Genomic DNA, 23,282 nt, shown 5'->3' with positions numbered 1-23,282 from the left:
CTGCTGCCCCCTTTGCTGTCAGACGATGTGTTCTAAGCACTGTGCCCACAAGACCATCAGCAGAAGCAGGCTGCTTCTGCGCACATGTGAACTGCAGTGGGTTTGCGGACCCTGCCCAGAGCAGATGCTCTCCGTGTGGAGAGAATGTGTGGAGACTCCTCTTCTCTGCCTGCCTTGCCCCTGCATCACGCACCGCAGGACTTGCTCTGGTGCAAAAAGAGTGAAAACCAAGAGGACCTGGAGGTCAGTGGACAATGGCCTAGTCTCCTCCAGCCACAGTGGGATGGTACCCAGGTGGTTCCTCGAGGGACCTCGGCAGGATGGAGCCCCAGGGGCCCACAGCAGTGACCTGCTCATGAGTGCACCCCTCGCTGGCTTTTCTCCCTTTCCTGCCTTACTTTCTCCACTCCCTCGCTTGTGCTTCTTGGGACCACCTCCCAAATAAACCACCAGCATCCAAATCCTTGTCTCAGAGTGTGTGTTGAAGGAGCAGAAACCAAACCACCACTCTAGACCCAGCTTCTTCTCACAAGAATCTTGCCTAGGTCCCAGACCCATTTCTTGGAGTTAAACGCCTTCCTGGAATGAAACACATGTTATCAGACTCTTGGGTCTCCTTCCAGAGATATTTTATGCATCCACAAGCCGATGCGTACATGAGAGTCACACACAGCCAAACTTCCTTCTTTTATACCAAGTCTTTGGAGGCCCGCTGACATCCTTCAACATGTCTCCTTCATTCCCACGCTCCAAATTCCTATGGGTTCACACACCTTCCTCCAGTGACAGAGGGCTATGAATGGGGAAATACCAAGGGAACTCAACCCACACCAGGCAAGGGGAAGGCTTCCTAGAGGAAGTGCCATTGAAGCTGAAACCTGAGAGTTGAGAAGCCAGCCAATCCACGCAAAGGCCTGAAAAAGAGGGGTTGGCTTGCTGGAGGAACTGTCAGCGATCTGCAAGAATGCAACCCTGGGGGTGAGGGCAGAGTGGTGACATCTGAGGCTAAGAGATGCCCAGAGCCTTCGAATGCTTTCCCACCCTGGCCTGTTCCCCTCCAACCACATCTCTTACTCTTAAGATGTATCTTTAACATTGCACTTTCTCCCAGATGGGATTTGTGCTTTAAGCTTTCTGGGCCTGTTTACATGTTGATCCCCAAACCAGGAATGCATTTAACTCCAAGGAAGGACTCTGGGCTTTACGCATGATGCCTGGGAAAGAAGCCTGGCCAAGGACAGTGGTTCAGTTTGTGTTCCTCCAACACAGACCCTGAGACCAGACTTTCCAGCTTGATCGTGTTGCCATTTCAAGATTGTACGGTGGAATCACCCAGTGTGTGACCTTTTGAGATTGGCTTCTTTCACTCAGCATAATTCCCTTGAGATCCATCTAAGTTGTTGAGGGTATCAACAGTCCATTCCTTTTTATGGCTGCATAGTACTCCACCATGTGGATGAATAACAGTTTATTTAGTCATTCGTGTATTGAGAAACATTTTATTTGTTTCCAGGGTTCAGCTACTAAAAATATAGCTATTACAAATTCTGCTATGAAGAGTTGTGTACAGGTTTTGTGAAAACATAAGTTTTTATTTCTCTGGGATAAATACCTAAGAGTGTAATTGCTGGTCATACAGTAAGTGTAAATTTAGTGGGATTTTTTTTAAGAAGCTACCAAACTGTTTTCCACAGTGGTTGGATAAGTTTAAGTTCCTACCAGCAGTGCTGTGAGTAATTCAAGTAATCAACATCCTCCTAGGATTTGCTTTTTGTCATCATTTTCTATTTTAGCTAATTTGATAGGTGTGTAGTGTCAGGTCGTTCTCTTCTTAATTTGGATTTCCTTAAAGCCCAGCAACGCTGAATATCTTTTCACACGCTCATTTACCATCTTGCATACGCTCTTCAGTAAAATCTCTCTTCACATCTTTTGCCCATTTTCAAATTACATTGTCATTTTTACTGTTGAGTTTTAATCGTTTTTAATATGTTCTTGATAGTAGCCCTTTGTCACATATATAGGTAACAAATATTTTCTCCCCCCAATTCTTTTTTCCTGAGAATTTTTATAATAAATGGGTGTTGGATTTTGTCATGTGATTTTTCTGCATCTAGTTGATATGATTCTGTGACTTTTCTTCTTTAACTTATTAATATGATGAATTGTATTGATTTTCAAAATTCAAACCAGACTTCTATCCCTGGACTAAATTAAATTATTAATAAAAAGTAACAAAATAATTATATATATTATTGATTTCTATTTATTAATATTTTATTAAGAATTTTTTCATCTGCCATCATGAAGGAAATTCATCTATAGGTTTTTATCTTTCTTTCTGTCTTTTTTTTTTTTTTTTTTTTGCTGTCTTTAGTTTTAGTAGCAGAGTGATGTTGGCTTCGTAAAATGAATTGCAAAATATTCTCTCTTCTATTTTCTGGAAGGTATTTGTGTAGAATTGCTATTAATTCTTTATACATTTGGTAGAATTCTCCAGTGAAGCCCTCAGGGCCTGGAGATTACTTCTTTGGGAGGTTTTAATTTATGAATTTAGTTTCCTTCATAGTATTAGGACTATTCAAATTATCTACTTCACATCTGGTGGCAATTTGGTTTTTTTGAGGAGTTGGTCCATTTCATCTAATTTGTCAAATTCATGTGTGTACAGTTGTTTGTGGTATTCTCTTAGTATTCTTTTGATGACTGCAGCATCCTAGTGAGCTCCCTTGTTTTGTTTCTGGTAATTTGTAATTTGTGTCTTCCCTCTTTTTCCCTTCGGCAGTTTTGCCAAAGGTTTGTCCATTATATGAGTTTTCCAAAGAGCCACCTCTTTGTTTCTGTAGATTTTCTCTACAGTTTTTCTGTTTTTAATTCCATTTCTCCTCTTTTCTTTATCATTTCCTTCCTCCTACTTGCTTTGGTTTATTTCTTCTTGTTCTAGTTTCTTGAGGTGAAATCTTAAGTTTTTAAACTGAGGCTACTCTTTTCTAATATATGAATTAGATGCCATCAATTTCTGTTTTAGCAAAAGAATGTATATTGAAAAAAACAAACAAACAGACTCACAGATACAGAGAACAAACTCGTGGTTACCAGTGGGGAGAGAGGTAGGGAGAGAGACAAGACAGGGGGAGGGGATTAAGAGAGATAAACCAGTAGGTATAAAATAATAAGATGCAAGGACATATTGTACAGCACAAGGAGTACAGCCAGTACTTTACAATAACTTTAAATGGAGTATATAAAGCTAGAAGAATTTCAAATCTCTATGTTGTACACCTGAAACTAACATAATATTGTAAATCAAATATTCTTCGATAAGAAAAAATTTCTGCTTTAGTTGCGTCCTTCACATTTTGATATGTTGTATTTTCATTTTCTTTTCAATTAAATGTGTTTTTAAATTTTTCTTGAGACTTCCTTTTTGACCCACGGATCATGTAAAAGCGTGGTATTCAGTTTCTGAGTGTATGGAAATTTTCCTGTTATCTTTCTGTTGTTAACTTCCGGTTGTAGTCCATCAGGGTCAGACTACACACTGCATGAGTTCAATTCTTTTCAATTTGTTGAAGTTTATTTTATAGCCCAGGAAATACAGTCCTCTTAGTACATCCATGGGCCCTTGAAAAGAATGTATATTCTGCTTTTGTTGAATAGACTGTTGCATACATGTCAAAGAGGTCCTGTTGGTTGATGGTGGTAGCTAGTTCTTCTAAATCCTTACCAATTTTCTAATTATTTTATCAATTGTGGTGAGAAGGGTGTTGATGTCTCCCACATTAATTGTGGATTTGTCTATTTCTCTTTTCATTTCTATCAGTTTTTGTATCGCATATTGTATGGCTCTTTTGTGCATACACTTTCAAGATTGGTATCTCTTTTTGGTGGATTGACCCTTTTACCATTATGTTATGGCCCTCTTTCTCCCTGCTGTTCTGAATATTTTTATCCAATATTAATATAACCACTGCTACTTTCCTTTAATTTGTTTTCATGGCATATCCTTTTCTATCTGTTTACTTTTAATCTACGTATGCATTGAAATAGTTTCTTAGAGATGGTATATAATTGGACCACATTTTTTTAGTCCACTGCACCAATCTGTCTTTTAATTAGTATCTTTAGATCATTTTCCTTTACTGTAGTTACATATATTGGGGCTTAAGTCTGTCATTTAAAGTTGTGTTTCCTGTTTGTTCTCTCCGCTTTTAGTTTCTCTGTTTTGTCTCTTCCGCCTCCTTTTGGACTACTCAAACATTTTTTATAATTCCATTTTGATTTATCTAGTACTTTTTAAACATTTTTTATTGACTTATAGTCATTTTACAATCTAGTATCTCTGAGTGGTTACTCTAGATATTACATTGCACGTACATAATTTATCGGAGTCTGCTTGTAGCAACATTTTACCAGTTCAGCTGAGGTCTAGGAACCTCACTTCCTTTTTGTCCCTTTACCCCTAGTCATTTATAATATAATTGTCTTAGATATTACCTCCACATACTTTGAAGTACCTATTAAACAGTCTGATGATTTTTGTTTCACCTAGCCCACGTATTTTTGAAAACTCAAGTGAAGAATAAAATCCGTCGTACTTAAACATACTTTTGCTCTGTCCCTTTTTCTTTTTCTCCTTTCTGATGTTCCAAGGCTCCATTATTATTTTCTTTCCGCATAAATAACTTCCTTTAGCCATTCTTTCAGGGAATGTCTATGCCAAATTCTCTTAGTTTCCCTTCATCTGAATATATCTTGCTTTCCCCTTCATTCCTGATGGATATTTTTCTGGATGCAGAATTTGGGGTTCATAATTCTTTCCTTGCAACACTTGAGCAATGCTGGGCCACTTCATTCCAGTCTTCACGGTTTCTGACTCTAAAAATCTGCTGTTGTTCTAATTGCTTTCCCCTAACATGTAATTTCTCTCCGGTTGCTTTCAAGATTTTTTTGTCTTGTTCACTCAGCTTCTTCAGTCTGTCAGTTTATGACTTGTGTTGAATTTGGGGAATTTCCAGCCATCATTTCTTTGAATAGTTTTTCACCCCCACCCTTTTTCTTCTCCTCTAGGACGATGATGGCCTAAATGTTAGGTCTTTTGTTATATTCCACGTGTCTCTGAGGGTTCTGTTCACTCTCTTCTATTTTCTCCCTGGGGTTCAGATTGGGTCATTTCTATTTTAAGCTCACTGGTCCTTTCCTCTTTCCTCTCCATTCTGCTGCAAGCCCACCTATTGAATTTCTATTTCACCTTTGTATTTTTTTAGTTCTAAAACTTCCATTTGGTTCTTCTTTCTATATCTTACATTCTTTACTGAGCGTTTCTATTTCTTTTCTGAGACTTCCTATATTTTCATTTGTTTCAACTGTGTTCATAGTTCCTCACTGAAGCATTTTTAAGACAGCCACTTTAAAATACCTGTCAGATAATTCTAACATCTCTTGCCATCTTAGTGCTGGATTCTGTTGGTTGCCTACCCCCCCCCCTTTTTTTTCATTCAAGTTGAGATATTCCTGGTTGTTTGTATGACAAGTGATCATTGATTGATACCTGGCCATTTATAAATATTATAAGACTCTGGATCTTATTTAATTTTGTGTTTTAGCAGGTCTCCCCTGACGCTGCTCCTCTGACACTGAATTGGAGGACGCTGTCTCATTACTGCCACGTGGAGGTGGAATTCCAGGTTCTCCACTCGGCCTCCACTGACACCCAACGGGGAATGGGGCTCCGTATTACGACTGGGCAGGAATGGGAGCCCCAGCTCCCTGCTAGGTGTCTGTTGATTACCATGCTACCTGGGAGAGGGCAGTGAGTCTGGTCACTGCTCCCCACGTGGCCTCCACTGGTAGCATAGAAGGTGGCCTCACTGATGATGAGCAGTGGCGAGAGTCCTGCCTCTCCATCAGACCTCATCTGGACCATCCCAGTGAGGACGGGAGTGAGTCCCTCATACCGCTACGTGGAGATGGGAGTCCACGCTCCCTACCTGGTCTCCATCAACAGCACCCAAGCAGAGGATCTGGGACACCTCATCGCAGCCACTCAGTCCTTGCTGACAGAAATGGCAACTTGGCTTCTCTGAATGGCTGGCTTTTCCAGGAGATGGTCTGAGGTAGATGAGGCTGAAAGGAAATCTAGAGAACCCACCACTGTGTTGTTCCTCAGGTTTTGAGGTTCCAAGACTGCCTTCTCTCCATCTTTCAGAGTCTTCTTATGTTTGTTTTATATATAACGTCCAGGGGCTTTTAGCTGTACTTAATAGGATAAACAGGTAAAAGTATGTCTGTCCACTCCATGATACCAGAAGTGGACATTCCCTGATTAAATTATTTTTAATATTTGTTGATAGATAGTATATGCACATGGTTCAAAATTCAAAAGGTACAAAGAGAACCTAACGCTGGTCTATCGGATTCTTGATGCTCGTGTCCTCAGCAACCTCCCACTTTCCGGGAACTGCCTCCCCAGCTCCCCCTTCTAGTCCAGAGTCTGGGGAGGGGGTGCTTCTCACACTTTCACACCTTCAGTTAATCACAAGGGTTTGCTGCAGTGGACATTAGTCATCAACGCTGACTTCCACGCCATCTGAGAAACCTAGCGGCAGCCTGGCTAGCACGCGTGGCCACTAACAACACAGGTTAGTTCCAGGGCTGTTTCTCCCCACTGGACCTTGCGCTCCGGGAGATCAGAGCTGGCTTCTGTTTTTCTTGACAGATATATCCTCAGCCCCTAAGAAGTGCCTGGCACCAGAATGTACCACGGTTATGTAAGATGCTAACATCAGGGGAGGCCGGGTGAAGGAGACATGGGAACTGCAATTTTCTGTTTTGTCTTTGCAACTCTTCTATAAATCTAAAATTACGTCGAGTTAAAAAAAAATAGCAATAATGCTGGCAGGCGAAATAAATAAAAGTGGGTTCCCACAAATGTGAACCTGGCTTGCTTGTTCCTTTTCCTGTGGCTGTCATTCCTAAGCCTCATCTCCAGAGCCCTGGGCCATCCTTTGAGCCTCTGGAGTAATATATACCTGCCAACACCTGAGAGTAGGTAATGCCTAGTGCCCGGCGCTGGGAGAACTCCCTGACATCACCCAGCCGCCCCTGTCCGGTGCATCGGCCTCAGCAAAGGAAGCAATTGAAGGATTTGATTATACCAGCACTTTGCGGAGCTCACTCAACCCATCAAAATAATTGTTTGACTTAATGTGAAATCTGAGATCCGCAGCTGCGTGTCTGTCCTCCCCAGGAACTCAGAGCTGGCTGCTGCCGGCGCTGGTCTCAGCGCCTCCAATTCACAGCAGTTTGGAAGTCTCCCTAATTAGTTCCAGCACCATTCAGGGTGTCATTTTATTTTCTTTTATTTTTATTTTTATTTTTAATGAGCCAAATAACATATTGCTGCTTAAGTTTCTGGGAGACGAGGAGCTATAAATAAAATTATAATTCACTTGAAGTCTATCACACAGATAGACCAAGTTCAGAAGGAAGTTTTAATTTGACTAATGAGATGAAACTTTGCAGAGTGTGGGCTGTGGGTATGAATATCACTCTGTCACCCAGAGCGGGGCATTTCCCCAAAAGACCAGGGAGACAGTGCAGCCTGGAGGCAGCGAACAAAACTTGATCTGCTCAACAGAGGGTGTCAGTGGGGTCCAGGAACCCCAACTCCAATCCAGATCTCTGACCTGAGTCTTCTTGGCCCAGAGGCCCTGCCTCTCCTTTCTTCCTCAGGTCTCAGTTTCCCTTTATAGCCAAGGAGGAGGAGGAAGCTCATGTTTCCATCAGTTTTTATGACCATGAGAACATCTTATATATGTGAAAATAGCTCATCCCGGGGAGCCGGTGCTGTGATGTAGTGGTTAAGGGCTTGTGCTCAGAAGCCTTTCTGCTTGAGTTCAAATCCGGCTTCCTTGATTCACTGGCTGTGTCTATTCAGGCAAATTACTTAATCTCTCTGTGCCCCCACTTTCTTTGCCTGTTAAACACTCATCAGGCTTCTTAAAAAATTAATTGATATATAACTGAAAAATTGTGCTGAACACTGGAATTTGACACAACATTGTAAAATGATTATAAATCAATAAAAAATGTTAAAAAAAATTAATTGATATATATCCAAATTGCTTCAAATGTATAGAGAGGACATAGCAAATTCTCTAGAAGTCTTATCTAGTAGATGTATTCTCAGAGAACCCTGAGATATTCCAATGCCTTTGTGGTCCAGATATCACAGTGGTCTGTGGCCCTCCAAAGAGCCACGGTATGTAAACAGGTCGACAGTATGTCTGTGACATTGAAATACAACGAGGGAAGGGAGGCGTTAGGGAACAAGGCTGAGAAACACTCCGAGGCGGATCTACAGTAATAACTTGTGTGCAACATTTAGCAGGCACGTCCCTTGTCTGATCACATCTGTTGTGGCCTAAGGTTTGGGACCAGCTTGGCCATTATTTAAATCTGGCCCTCCTACTGATAAACTGTGTGATCTTAGCAAGTTACATCCCTTCTCTGTGCTTGGGTTTTCTTATCTATAAAATGGAGCTACTGAAGTTGTGGGAAGGATGAAATGAAACGAACGCATGGCGAGGGCTTAGTGCAACGCCTCCCATACAACAGACGCTCGATATATGGCAGCTATTATGCGGATGAGTTTCCTCATTATTTTACTGAGCATGTAAAGAGCCCAGCACACAACGGCCACATGATCCACGATAGCTCGGCAGTGCCTTGGCACCATCTCAGGGCTGACGCTTCCTCGCTCCCTCTAATGATACCAGAGACATGTTGCTGTTTGCTATGCAAATATTTCGCTGTTCATCTGTAATCATAACATCACGCCATCAAGGGGACTGTGACAAAGAGGAACACACTGATGTGGGATATTTGCAATGGCTCGTCAGTTCCTGGCGGACCTGCACGGAGGCGGCCGACCAGCCTCTGGCTTCCCTGGGCACGTTTCCGGAGAGGATGCCTTATCAGTGCCGCTGGGCACAGAGCGCCTCCTCTCACACAGTCAATCTCTGATCAGCCGAGGTGCCCTAAAGAAAGGACCACTCTTAAATAATCCATATGGAATTAAAATGATGGAAATGTGCACCTGGCCACTCGGGGGTTCCCACCAGAGCAGAAGGAATTCTGGACTTGTGCTCAGGGAAGAGAACTGGAGAATGGAAGCCACTCCGGGCACTCCTGTGCACCCAGGGGCCAAGGCTTGTGTCGTGACCCACACAGCCCATAGGGCCATCTTGGCTGCCTACAAAGCCCCCAGTGTTCACGGTAGGGGGTGTATCTTTTTCCTGCTCTAAGTGCCCTCCCTAGGTCTTACCTAAATTCTTCCTGTTGTAGATGGAATCCATCTCTCACTGGGTCTTGGAGACTCCTAAGTATGGCTTCCACTTGGGTATGGAGAATGGAAGTGGGGGGCATTGCAGGCCAGCAAGCACCCCAGCTCAGCCCCTCCAGCGTGCTGACTCAGCCTGTCGAGCACAGGTATGGAGGGGTACCTCCCAGCTGGCTGTCCAGGAGTCTCCTTGGGGATGACAAGTGTCTTGAGGCATGGGGGTCTTCGATGGACAGAATCCAGCCTTTTGCCCCAGCTTGGAGACGGTCTCTCTTGGGCAGTCAGCTGGTATGTGGAGAATAGAGATTATCCTGTGCGTATGTATACAGAAGCCTCACCAGCCCAGCACCCCAAGGTCCCACGGGCTGTGTGGCTGACAGGTCAGCATCATTTACTCACAGGGAACTTCTGCTGTGCCAGGTAGATGCCTGGGGTACCAGAGATAAAACAAAGGACAAACAAACAAAAACAAAACCAACAACAACAGCAAAGTCACTGCCTTCATGGGGCTTACCTTCTAATCAGGATGGGTAACACAGATGTAAGTAGGGGTGATATGGGAAAATAATAGAATAAATAGTAAATAATAGATATAAATGATGGATTAGATTATTACATCCATATTATAATAGATTAGATTATTGTATCTATACTAAACATAGATATAAATAATATTAGGGTAGGCTGTCTGATGAGGAGATGTTTGAACAGAAGCCTGAACAAGTAGAGGGGGTGGTGGGCGCAAGAAGCCACGTACATCTCGCAGAGAGGAAAGCCTGGGAGATTGAATGTGGTTGGTGGGTTCATGACTGGCGGGGCCGGAGCAGAGAGAGCAGGCAGGAAGTGACAGGAGGGAGGGCAGAGGGGGCAGGAGCCAATCACGGAGGAGCCTGTGGTTCATGGGAAGGTGACTGGATCTCATTCTAAGTGAAATCAGAAGCTACTGGAGCCTTAACAGCAGGTGATTATTTTTACGGGGTGACTCTGATTGCTGGGTAGGCGATTTTAAACTGGCGCCCAAGGGTCGTGCTGAAGTGCTGGCTGGTGTTCCCCAGTTCCAGAAGGCTGTGATGGGCCTTACGGAGAAAATAATGCATCAGATAAGCTTCGCTCAGGCACGAGTCACAGCGCTGCTGGCTGTGAGTTCAATGTTAATGAATCAACAACGTATATTAAATGAGCTGTGTTGAAATAGAAACACACACTAAACAAAGCTATGTATTGACTGATGGATGAAAACGTCACGACCATAAGCTCACGGGAACCTAGCCCCATATTTCACCTACGAGTGGTGCATTATTCAGGAATCATGAATTCAGTGTTCGTGGCGACTTTATAGAACATAACTCCCATGAATAAAAAGAATCAATTGTAAATGGATTCAGGATATATTGTGGAGGCAGAGGGGGAGAGAGGACCATCACCTGACTCCATCCTTCCACGGGTGTTCCTTCCTCAGCAAACCCAGGAGGCGGGGATTATTTTACAGATGAGCAAACTGAGGCCAACTTCACGCTGCCAGTGAAGGCAGAATCGAGGAACAAGCCAAGCTCTAAATCCAGTCCTCTCTTTCTCGGTGTATTCATTTTCTTGGGCTGCCATGACAAAATATCACGCAGTGGGTGGCTTAAACAACAGAAATCAATTTTCCCACAGTTCTGGAGGCTAGAAGTCCAAGATCAAGGTGTCGGCAGATTTGGTTTCTCCTGAGGTCTCTCTCCTTGGCTTACAGACGGCCGCCTTCTGGCTGTGCACTCACGTGCTCTTCCTCTGGGTGTGCCCCTCCCAGGTTGGATGAGGGTCCACCTTAAGGGCTTCCCTTGGATTGAATCACCTCTTTAAAGCCTCTGTCTCCAAGGAGCCACATTCTGAGGTCCTGGGGGTTGGGACCTCAACAGATGGATTTCAGGGAGACACAATTCAGCCCAGAACACTTAGCAACAGCTGTACTTCCTCTCACGCTCTCTCTCTCTGTCCATCAATCGTAAAATAAGGGCTTGCTAAAAACAGGCTCACAGACATAGAAAACAAACCATGGTTACCAAAGGGGAAAGGGCGGGGAGGGATTAATTAGGGGTTGGGGATTAAGAGACACGCATTACTATATATAAAACAGGTAAACAACGAGGACCTACTGTATAGCACAAGGAACTATATTCAGTTTCTTGTAATAACATATGATGGAAAGGAATCTGAAAAATATATGTATATGTATAACTGAATCACTTTGCTGTACACCTGAAACTAACATTGTAAATCAACTACACTACAATAAAAAAAAATTTTTTTTAAAGGCAGGCCTTGTAGAGCCCTGGGGGAGGCATTGTCCATTTCTCTCTGATGCTGTTAATTGTTCTTGTCTGTCCTGTCACTGAGGCCAGAACTGCAGCCTGGAGCATCCAAGGAGGAAGGAACAGGCAGAAACAAGAAAGCCGTGAAGTCATCTTGGGTTCTTTGACCACAGAATTGTCTCCGCCTTCCCTTGCCACACGATTCTTTCTGCCATTTAATAAACTAACTCCAAAATGATGAGAGAAAGGAAACCACTGTCTCAAGTCCTGGAAGCTCCCTGAGGGATTATGGGATTTTACATCATTAAACAGGAGCCATGTAATCTTCTACCTGCTCGCCTCCATTGCATATTGTATGTTGCCCCCTCACTACTTCTCAGCTCCTCTTTCAAGTTGCAAACACAATTCACTGGGACAAAAATGCCTCTCCTTCATTCTCTGCTTGGCTCCTCCAGCTTCTGCGGCCCACATCTTCTCAGCCTGCCTAGCGTCCAGCTGGGGTGCACAGGGCCCCTCCACTGTGCCCAGGTGGAAGCCTGCCTTGGCGAAATAGCTCACTTTCCCAAGCCTCTGTTGGTTCACCTCCAAAATGGGTTTGAATTATTTTCTTGACTGGTTCGCACGGAGGTCTAAGAGCCCTGCGACTGCCCGGGGCCTGTCATGTGCTTCACAAACCAGAAGCGCTGTGCAAATATTATTATTGTCAACATGCTTTGGAAAGAACTGGCTCCCCAGGCACGAGGAGCGGCGGCGACGGGGGGACTCTGATGATGCTGGGGGCACAAGGCTTCTCTGCTTTGGCCTGGGTATCGCGGGGGCTGCCAGGGCATTTGTGACCCGGCAGCCATCCTGGGGCAGATGGTGCGGAAGGACAGCATTACAGACACTCTCATCCAGTGTCCTACAGGTTTATGCCTTTGGGGCCCCGGTAGGAAGAAGAAATAGAGGAAGCAGGCCAGATGTTTCTCAGAAAATATGGAGTCGAGGGAGTGTGGGAATTAGAGATTTTTCTTTCAAATTCCTTGTCTTAGAAACACTGAGCGTGCTAAGTAATGCGCCTGACAGGCAGAATCCGACCCAGGGGAGTTCAGTTAAAACTCTGAAGTTGGCTTCTGTACACGATGCACGTGCTCTTTTCACATCCCCTGGGCCCACCCAGAGGTCGTCTGCAGACCGTGTCTCTCCGCCTGAGGACAGTTGGCCGTCAGGTCAGGACGCTCAGTGACACCTGGGGCAGGCTGGGTGTCGATGCTCCTGGAGCCACCCCCTACCAGAGGAACAGAGGCGAGTGAAACCCTCCAGCTTGCTTGGCCGGCAAAGGGACAGTTCTAACGTTCTGTCAGAGGGTCTCCTGCAGGACTGAGCCCCGCTGGCCCACTGCAGGAATAAGCCAGCTCGCTGATGCACCGTTCCTTGGTGTCCCGTCCTTTCCCATTTCCCTTCCCTATTCCCACCATGGTTCCTGGCTTCGTGAGATAATGAACAAGGTGCATCCAAACGCTTGCCTCAGATCTGCTTCTACGGGAACCCAAACTACGACAGTGCCTATGCAGTGTTCTGCAAGTAGTCTCTTTGATACCCATGACACCTGCATAACTTTCGCCATGGGGAGTTCACTACCTCCTGAGTTAGTTCATTCCATTCTTAGAGGACTCGGATCATTACAAATTAAAATTTAAATGATCCTCCTTACAGCAAGCAGCCATCTATCTTCTCTCTCCAGGGCCATCCCTCTGTTCTCCTATGATGTCACTTGAAATCCCTTCACAATCTTGGCGGTTCTTGCTGGTCAATAGCTGTTTTTCAGCCCAACACTCAGAGCCACATACAAGAATGCAAGTGTGGTCTGGCCAGCCAAGAGCACAGTAGCTCTGGTAGCGTGGTCCCCTGGGCACCAGACCACCGGTTCTGCTGCACCCCTGGCTCACTCTGAGAATGTGGATGATCTTAGCTGGAGTCCGTCATAGGCTGTCACAGCCAGCCCAGCAAATATGGTATTCCCAGTAGAGGGAAAGGAAGCAAGAAGCAGTCTGGACATACGAAGTGGCCTTAGGGACGGCCAGTAAGCCAAGGTGAGGCATATTCATGAGACTCTCAATTGTATTAGAAGCCCAATTCAAGGAGGCTTGAGGAACAGAAAGGGCACATTGGCTCAGGTCTCTGAGAAGCCCCTGGTAGATCCATTTGCGGGTCCCCAAATATGCCAGAGGGAAGACATCTGTCCTGTCACCCTATCTGGTTCCCTTGTGTGGGTTGTATGCCAGGCAGGCTTTCGTCTCCTGGGTGCTTACATGGTTTCCAGAAGCTTCAGGCTTACATCCTCCCAGTTCAGCAATGTCAGGGCGAAGAGGAGGCCTCTTTCCCAAAAGAACCAACAAATGTTGCTTTCATTCTTTTTTTTCCTTTTTTACTGAAGTATAGTTGATGTACAAATATTATGTAAGCTACAGGTGTACAACATAGTGATTCACAATTTTTAAAAAATTTTCTCTTATTTTTATTTTTAAATTTTTTGGGGGAGGTAATTAGGTTTATTTATTTATTTATTAATGGAGGTACTGGGGATTGAGTTCAGGACCTTGTGCATGCTAAGTATGCACTCTACCACTGAGCTATACCCTCCCCCTCAATGATTCATAATTGTTAAAGCTTATAGTCCATGAATGGTTACTACAAAATATTGGCTATATTCCCTGTGTTTCACAATATGTCCTTGTAGCTTATTTATTTTATACATAATAGTTTGTACCTTTTGACTCCTACCCCTACCTTGCCCCTCCTAATAGCCAAGACATGGAGGCAGCCTAAATGTCCATTGACAGATGACTGGATAAAGAAGTTGTGGTATACATATACAATGGAATACTACTCAGCCATAAAAAAGAATAAAATAATGCCATTTGCAGCAACATGGGTGGACCTAGAAATTGACATTATAAGTGAATAAGCCAGAAAGAGAAAAAAAAATATCATATGATATCACTTATATGTGGAATCTAAAAATAAAAAGGACACAAATGAACTTTCATTTTTGTTTGATGAGCTTGGGTCACCTGCACAGCCTGGAGCTGGGAGTTGGGGTCAGCCTCATACAACTCCCTATGGACTAAGAATGAGGGAAGGGTGGTTTCTCCAAAGGAAAGAGGGAATTCTATTACGAAGAGAAGAGAAAAAACCCAAGACACCTACTCTAGGCAGCCTAGGATTCCTGTAAGACTCCAGACCATCATGAGTATCCAAGAGGTCTGAGTTCCAAAGGTGGATCTGAGCAGCAGGGTTTCCAGGGTGGCTGTCTGAGACAGTGGGGTCATCCATGGTAGCAGCGTCCAGACCCCTTGGTAAGTGTTAGCAGGACAGGGCATGTGGAGGCATATTGGTCAACTTTGATTGAGCCTTTACTGTGGAGAGGCACCGGGCTTTTATATGGATGATCCCAGTCACCTTCAGGGTGCTCCCATGACTGTCATTAGCCCATTTTACATATGGGAAAACTAAGGTACCAAAAGGTTAATGAACTTGTGTCCAAAGTCACACAACTAGTGACAGAACCAGAACTGGAGGGCAGAGTGTCATTCAGAGCTGCAGTTCTCAACTTTGTCTATGCATAAAAATGACCTGGAGAAATTCTTAAAAACCCCTGTGCCAGGCTGCACCCTAGATCACAATCTGTGGGATTGGGACGCAAGCATCGCTATTTCTAAATGCCCCCCATTACTACCACCCAGGCCAGTGATCCCACTGTGCACAACTGAGAACAGCTGGTCTACCTCTCCCCACTCCTCAAGAGAGAGCTTCTCACTGGGCAGAGCTGGACAGGCTGGGCCTCGACCGAGAGCTGGGGGTAATGAGCCATCTCCTTCGTGTAAATTACCTTCACTTCTCTCTGCGAAGCCAGCCAAATCTCTTCTCCCAGACAAAACTTTTGAATCTACTCTCCAGCAGATTTTAATAGTCCTCTTGTTAAGCTGCTCTGGTATCTCAGTGGGAGAGCTCCAAGGCTGGGGGCCCTCTGCATGTTGGATCTAAGTCACATTTTTCTGAGAGTCCCTGATCCCAGAACCAAGGACAAAAGTTGGAAGCTTTATAAGACACAAAGTTGATCTCATACTCACCCATTTCACAGATGAGGACATGGAGACTTCACCTCTCCTCTCACATTTTCTTGCTGAACAACTAATCCACTGGCAAGCTGTCGAAATGACTGAAAGGCCAAAGAAGAGGGTGTAAGGAAAAAGGCCACTGTTACGGGCTGAATATTTATGCCTCCCCCCAAAAGCTCTATTTTGAAACCCTACCCCTCAATGTGGGAGGTGGGGCCTTTGGAAAGAAATTAAGATTAGATGAGGTCATGAGGGTGGAGCCACCATGAATGGGATTAGTGCCCTTATATGAGTCACCAGAGAGTTTGCATCTTCCCTCTGCTCTCTACCATCTGAGGACACAACGAGGGGTCAGCAGTCTGCCACCTGGAAGAGGGTCCTCACCGGAACCCAAACATGATGGCACCGTGATCTTGACTTCTAGACTACAGAACTTTGAGAAATGAATTTCAATTTTTTCCTAAGCCACGCAGTCTATGGTATTTTGTTACAGCAGCCTGACCCGAGAAGACAACTACTAATCCACAATTCCATCCAGACTCACTTCTCCAACATCCCCCAGATAGTCCAAACTTTCTAAACCATCCAATTATTCTGAAAAGCATTTATGGAGCACTTAGTGTCTCGTGAGGCTGTAAGAATGTAAGGAATTTGAGATACGAGCCCTACCCTGGAACCCCTTCAGAGTGTGGGACTGGCTCTGTTGGTTGCCCTCCCCAGGGCCACTCCTCCGCCCTCTTTGAAGCTGCCTGAACCTGCTGCTTTCAACAGCAGCAACTGAAAACACAGGTGTGTCGTTTCCCAGCCTCTCTTGCTGCTAGGATTGGGAGCATTCTGGCCAATGGAAAAATCAGCTACGGGACCTCAGGAAATACTGTCTTCCTGATTAAAAAAGAGAAATGTCTGGGAGAGCTTTATTCACCAGCCTGCCCTTGCCCCTTCTGGCTTTAGAATGAGTTTGCCTGAAGACCTGGAGGCCTGGAGGCTATGAGAGGAGACCTGTCACCACACTGATGATGGTGGAGCTGAGATATGGGAAGAGCTTGGGTCTGTAATTCACTGTTGAGCTACTGACCCACTCCTGGAGTGAGTGACTTCTCCTCTTCTGGCTGTGATAGAAAATCAGATCCTCTGTTGTGTAGACCGCTTTCCATTGGGTGTTCTGTCCCTTGTGGATCAAAGCATTTCCTGAAACAGAATGCTATCAAATAGACGTAGGTCTCTTCCTTTTTTTGGTAATAAAATTCTTGGCTGGTTAAATACTCTCTCTGAGACTCAGCTGCACAAAATATAAAACAGGAAAAATGATGACTACTTGGCTAGCTTGTTGTAGGGATTAATTGAGACAACAAAGGTACGTGTACAGGAGACACGGTTGGTGTTTTCCAGATGATCATGACTCTTCCTTTTTCCCGCCAAATACAATACAGCAGACGTTATAAGCACAGGCTCTGGAATCACCCAGACATTGGCTTGAATCCAGGCTCTGACACTTAATCTGAGACCTTGAGCAGGTCATCTTACTGGAAGCTCATCGTCCTGATATGTAGAATGGGCGTGATGTTAGTATCTGCCTCCCCAGGCCGTTGTAAAGATTAGGGAGGAAATAACTTGCAAAAATCTTGACACCGAGGCAATACATAGCAAACATTCAGTGTATGCTAACTATTGCTTATATGTCGAATAAATTGTCAGAGGAGAAAATGATAAAGCCAGTGAGAAATGGCACTGTAGTTTTACCATCCACAGCCTCACTTCCTCCTTTCCAGCAGAAGCCTGCTTTTGTTTCAGCTACTATTCAGGTATACCCCATCCCCAGCTGAGCTCAGCTCGGATGCCATGAGTGAACCTGTCTGCATTAAGGTGAGCCCATCCCTTTGCCAGTGACAGCAATGCTGGGGACATGGGCATGTGACCTGCCTCTCACCAATGTGGGAAGCTGCTGGGCAGCTCTCAGCGAAGTTTTCTCTCATCCCCACTGGAAGGGATGCCCTCTCTTCTTGGTCTGGATGTTTTCATGTCTGGATGTGATAATGTAAACAGCTTCAGGCAGCTTCCTATGGACTAAGGGGGAAGGCAGCCTCAAGGATGGTACAGAGATGAGCAGAGCAAACCTGGGTCTTTGAAGATGGAGTTGAGCTAATAGTCACCTGTCCTAAAACCCTCCCTGCCCAGAAGTCTATACATCTGGGGGCAGTACTTGGAGTTGTTCACCCCAGTTGGAGCTGAATTTTCTGTTGTCTATGAACAAAAGCATCCTAATGGACATGTTGCTCCCTCAGTAGCCAAGCTCTGGGCTTGACTCAAACATGGGGTCACAACATCATAGAATGATAGATGTCAGCGAGCTCATTCTGTCTCCAATACAGAAATGAGAGGATGAAGGCTTCCCAGAGATGGGTAGCAACTTGCCCCAGGGCACGCCAAGGGGGCAAAGCCAAAATGCACGCCCGCGTTTCTGACGCTCATACCTTACTCTCCTCGTACCCACATGTGGGAAGAGGAAAAGCTGATGTGATCTGAGTAGAAGAAAAAAGGAATGAAAACCAAGAAGTGGAACTTCTTGCAGGTCCTTCAAGAGATCTGGCGGTTGTCCAGGAGCCCCTGAGGCCTCACCCAGCCTCTAGCTCACCAAGGCTCAGATCTTCTTAGTGTTCCCTGCACTGTGATGCATATGGTTTTAAATGCCAGAGCAGGGGCCTGATACATTCTCTTCCGGGACTGCTGGCTCTTGGGACAAGTTGCAGATCAGGGTGACGACAGGGCCCGGGTGAACTGCTGCACTGCGGTCAGAGGGACCCTTTCACTTCACTGCATGTTCACAGCGCTGAGCATCAGGGCAGTAACTCTCAGACACACAGAGAGAACTGGCATCGAAACACTGGTGGGGGCCTCGGCTTCAGACAGACCTAGAGGCATCAGTGCCCCTGATAGCAGCTGCCTTGTCTTCTCCCTGCCAGGTCAGGGCTGAGGGCTCACTCTGCATAAACATGCTGGGGCCGGCCTTGAATCCAAGCGCACTGATTCCCACAAGAGCAAACGGCCCTGGAACAGCAGGCAGCGTCTCCAAGTGCCCACCTCTATAGGGGTCTCCTCCTCTTCCGAGCACCTGGGAGGATCATGCTTCTCCACACAAACACCCCGCTTCAAGGTGGGGTTATGCGATTAGCTCTGGCCAATTGGCTGTAAGCAGCATGGATGCATATATCTTCTGGATCAAAGCAGTTAATTGCGCGTGTGAAATCTTCCAATTCTCTTCCCTGCCTTGGCAGTCATGGAAAAGGGTGTGTGATGGAAGTGTGTAAGATGGAAGCCACCTGGAGCTCTAAATTACGACGTGAAGACAGCTGCCCAGGAGAGAACGCGGTTTCAATCTACAGTAAGGAGCAGATGTTTGTTGTGTAAAGTCACTAAGATTTCGGTGCTGTTTGTCATTGCAGCGTAACCTTGCCTAACTGGCCCTGGAATCTAGTAAGTATCAGTAACAGCCATCACCATTTATTAGCGCTTACCAGGTTTCAGGGAGGGTGCTAGGACCTCTGTGGACCTCACCTCATTTAAATCCCACACTAACCCTGTGAAAAGAAGGTTTGGGATTTTCCCAGAGTCAAACACCTAAGACATGATGATGCAGTGAATTCTCATATCTACACTGATCTTACTCCAAAGACTCACATGCTTTTACTGTTAAACATGGCGGGGGCGGTGGGGAGAAGGAAATACTGAGAGAAAAGCTTTTATAATGTATTGAAAAAATCAGATAGAAAATTCTGTATATAAGATGACTTCAATTATTTTTACATACACACACGAGAAAGTGAGAAAGAAACAGAGAGAGAGGGAGAGAATGGAAGTGAACCACAATATATACAGTTGAAATCTTTAATGGGTGGTTTTATGGAAGGTTTCTATTTTATTTTTATACGCTTCTATAATCTTTTAGGTCTTCTACAATGAGTAAATATTATTTTATAGTCAGAAAAAAATGCATTTTAAACGTAGGATAGTAGCCAAAATAGAATGTGAATTTCTGAGATCCAAAACCGCCACGACTCAAGAAGACTCAAGGAGTGATGGAGAACAAATGCTTATTAAGCCCCTACTATGTGCCTAACATTTTTTGTAAGTTAGAACATTTAATCCTCTCCATGATCCTGAGAAATAAGGATTAATTTTTCCAATTTGCAGATAGAAAGCAGGGATTCAGAGAGGTCAAGTAACCAGCCTAAGGTCACACAGATATGACATGACCGACAGGCTTTTGGACCCCAAACTCACATTCTCTTCACTACACGGTGCTTACTATAATTAGCCCCCATGGGCAGTAGTTCATAGTTTGGTTTTGAATCTTATATTCCTCCATTTGTATGAGTGCAGGGATGCCTGGGTTTTATCCCAAATCAGAGCCACAGGGCCCCTCGAGGTTTCCCAGAAGAAACAACAGCAAATGAGAATCAAGCTATTAATCATTGCTTATGCACATTTGTCGTCTTAGGAATTTATGGAAATTTATGCTTTAGGGAAAAGCATAACCCTTGGGGCTGTTGTTCATAGCCTTGTTTCGAGACCTGGGGAGATATTTCCTCCCTCTGTGTCCCAGTTTTACCTCGAGCCAGCCATCCGAGGCCAAGCCAACGTGAGAAGAGGAGCCAAGGGAAAGTCGGATGGCTGTCTACCCTAAATATCCAAAGTGCTATGCAGAACACTGTCTGCAAACTTTTTATCCTGAAGACTCTCAAACACAAAAGTAGAGAGTGTAACAAACTCCCAGGGATCCATCACCCAGCTTCAACAACTACCAACATTCTGCCATGTTTGTTTCATCTCTACCTTATATTTTGTTTCATCTATATCTGATTTATTTTAAAGCAAATCCCAGACATCACGCCATTTGCACCTCAATACTTTGGTAACATCTGGTTAAAAATGGACATTTTTATACATAACCACAATGTTACTATCACACCTCACAGAATCATAATCTTATCTAATACCCACTCCCTATTCAAATTTCCCAATTGCCTAAAAAATTAATTTTAAGTTCATTTTCCCAAATCCAGACTCACATAGGCTTCATTCACCGTATTTGATTGTTAAGTCTCTCAAGCTTCCTCCAGTAGGCTGACGACATAACGGGTCACTGAAGCATAAACACTTCCGAGAGTGAAAGAAGGTACTGTTAATAATATATCAAGACAAAAAGTATAAACTAAGATTGTCCAGGGAAAACTATAGAGTGGCCACACCTGTAAGCACCTCCTTTTCATTTCCATGACTTAGTACCCGTCTGTGTCAGCGGTCCTACGGAATGATGCTCTGTCCAGTTTGGGTTAATCGCTTCCTCGTGGGGCTGTTCCACAGGATCCTAGTCTAGCCTGCGCTCTTCTTCTCAATAAGAGATCTACCACTCAAAGGTCTGATTAGACTCAAGTGCTGCATGACTTTTAAATGTGCAGTTACCCTCCTGTATTTCTTTCCTGTTGCTACTGCCATAAATTACTATGAATTTAGTGGCTTAAAATAGTGCATTTAAAAAAATCTTATTTGGAGAGCGGAAGCTGCAAATGGATGTCACTCCGCTGGAATAAAGACGCCATCGGGCTCCATTCTTCCTGGAGTCTTGGAGGTAGGGGTGAATAATCTGTTTTCTTGCCTTTTCCAACTTCCAGAGTCTGCCCACATCCCTTGGTTCATGATCCTCTTCCTCCGTCTTCAAAATCAACATTGGCAGGTACGTCTCTCTGGTCCTCGCTCTCTGCCCTCCGTGGCCCCATTTAAGGATTCTTGAGAGTACATTGGGGTCCCCCCAAATAAGTCAGGATCATCTCCTTATTTTAAGGTCATCTGATTAGCCACCTTAGTTCCACCTGCAGCGTTCATTCCCTCTTGCCATGTAACCTAACACAGTCATGGTTTCTGGGCTTTAGGACACGGCCAGTATTCTGCCTGCCATCCACACCCAGTGATCACTGTAGTTGAGTCACAGGGTGAAATCAGTTGAGCCTTCCCTCCTCTTTGGGAAAAGTGACAAGCAGGTAGTGATTACATTGGCTACAGTAAACAGCCATGGACCCTCAACAGCATCCTCACACCTCCTTTCCACCTTCTCTTTCTCTGGCCATGTGAGAACCTCCAACTTGCCCTTGGGGACACACTTTGGGCTCACACTGAATGGCGACAGGTCTTTGGAAATGTCATTTAACTTCTCTGGTCATCAGGGTTCTCATCAGAGACGAGAAGAGAGTGGTACCCAGTTCCAGACAAGGCGGCTGGCGCACAGCCCCGTTTAGAAGGGGCTCTGGCAGGCGGAGCGCTCTCCGCACTAACGCAGTGGCGCTTCCCTGCCCCCCGCCCCTGCCGCTGGCCTGGCTTCACCTGCAGCAGCTGCTGACCTCGCTCCACTTGGAGCCTGAGCTTGTCGTCACCCCTGGGTCTGTCTCCGTGCAGCCTCCTGCAGCTGCCAACGCGGAGCTTGCTAGTCTCATCCTTCTCATCTCAGTGCAAAAAGGGATTCTGGCTGCGGCGGGAGAGGATCCTTCCACCATGTGTGATTCCTGAACTCGGCTTCTTAGAAAGAAGAGGGGTTTCTCTCTCTGAGCCACTGGATCCAGAGAGCGGAATTGAGCGTGTGAACGAGTACTGAAGTCCCCATCAGATGACCGGAGCATGAGCCCAGGAGCCGGGGCTGGGGGAGCGGCCGGGAGAGGCTGCCGGGGAGGGCGCCTCAGGGCGCGTCTCGGAAGCCCAGCCGTCACCCTCTCCCGGCCCCACAGTCTGGCGAACTTCCAGCCCTTGAACCAGCAGGAGGGGGTAAGAATCCTGCTATTTCAGCTACAACAAACAGCACGGAGCAGGAACAACGAGGAGCAGAACACCACTGCCTCCCATATTCCAAGACAGAAGGGGAGTTGAATAGAGAGGCCTGAAGGTGACAAGAAAACATTAGAGGTGCCTCCAAGCGTCGACAGCTAAAGCCACAGAAATGCCGGTATAGACACAGACACATGAACACATATTTCTGTTTATATGTGTTTATATATAATTGTTTAATTTAGAACTACGAGATACCTCCAGGGTTAGATGAAGAAGCCACTTCTAACTAGTATTTTGCAACCTTCTCAACACATGTTAAGCACGATGCTAGGCATTTTTCTGCCATCGGCACATGGAAAGCCCCAGCAGGGCTGCAAGCAGGCATTCACATACCCATTTCACAGATGGAGAAACTGGCAGAGAAGTTAAGGAGGTTGACCAAGGACACATAGGTGGTACCCTGACTTTCATGGAGTTTAGGACAAAATTAATATCTTCCTGACAAAAAAGTCAGCATGTTGGTACCACAGAGTAGCTGAATAGTCAAAAGAAGCTGTTTGATATTTGCATATCTTTAAATCTTGTTCTAAATGGTATCATTTCCTTTAAATAGACTACGCGACTATGAATAATCAGCAATTAATAATTATTATGCCTCATTAATTTAATAAAGGATTATGTCTTTATAGAAAACGCAGAGATAATTGGAAAAGAAAGTTAACCCATGCTATGTTG

The sequence above is a fragment of the Camelus ferus genome, chromosome 18 (assembly GCF_009834535.1).
Source record: "Camelus ferus isolate YT-003-E chromosome 18, BCGSAC_Cfer_1.0, whole genome shotgun sequence".
NCBI classification, from domain to species: Eukaryota; Metazoa; Chordata; class Mammalia; order Artiodactyla; family Camelidae; genus Camelus; species Camelus ferus.
Note: the sequence above shows the minus strand (reverse complement) of the source record.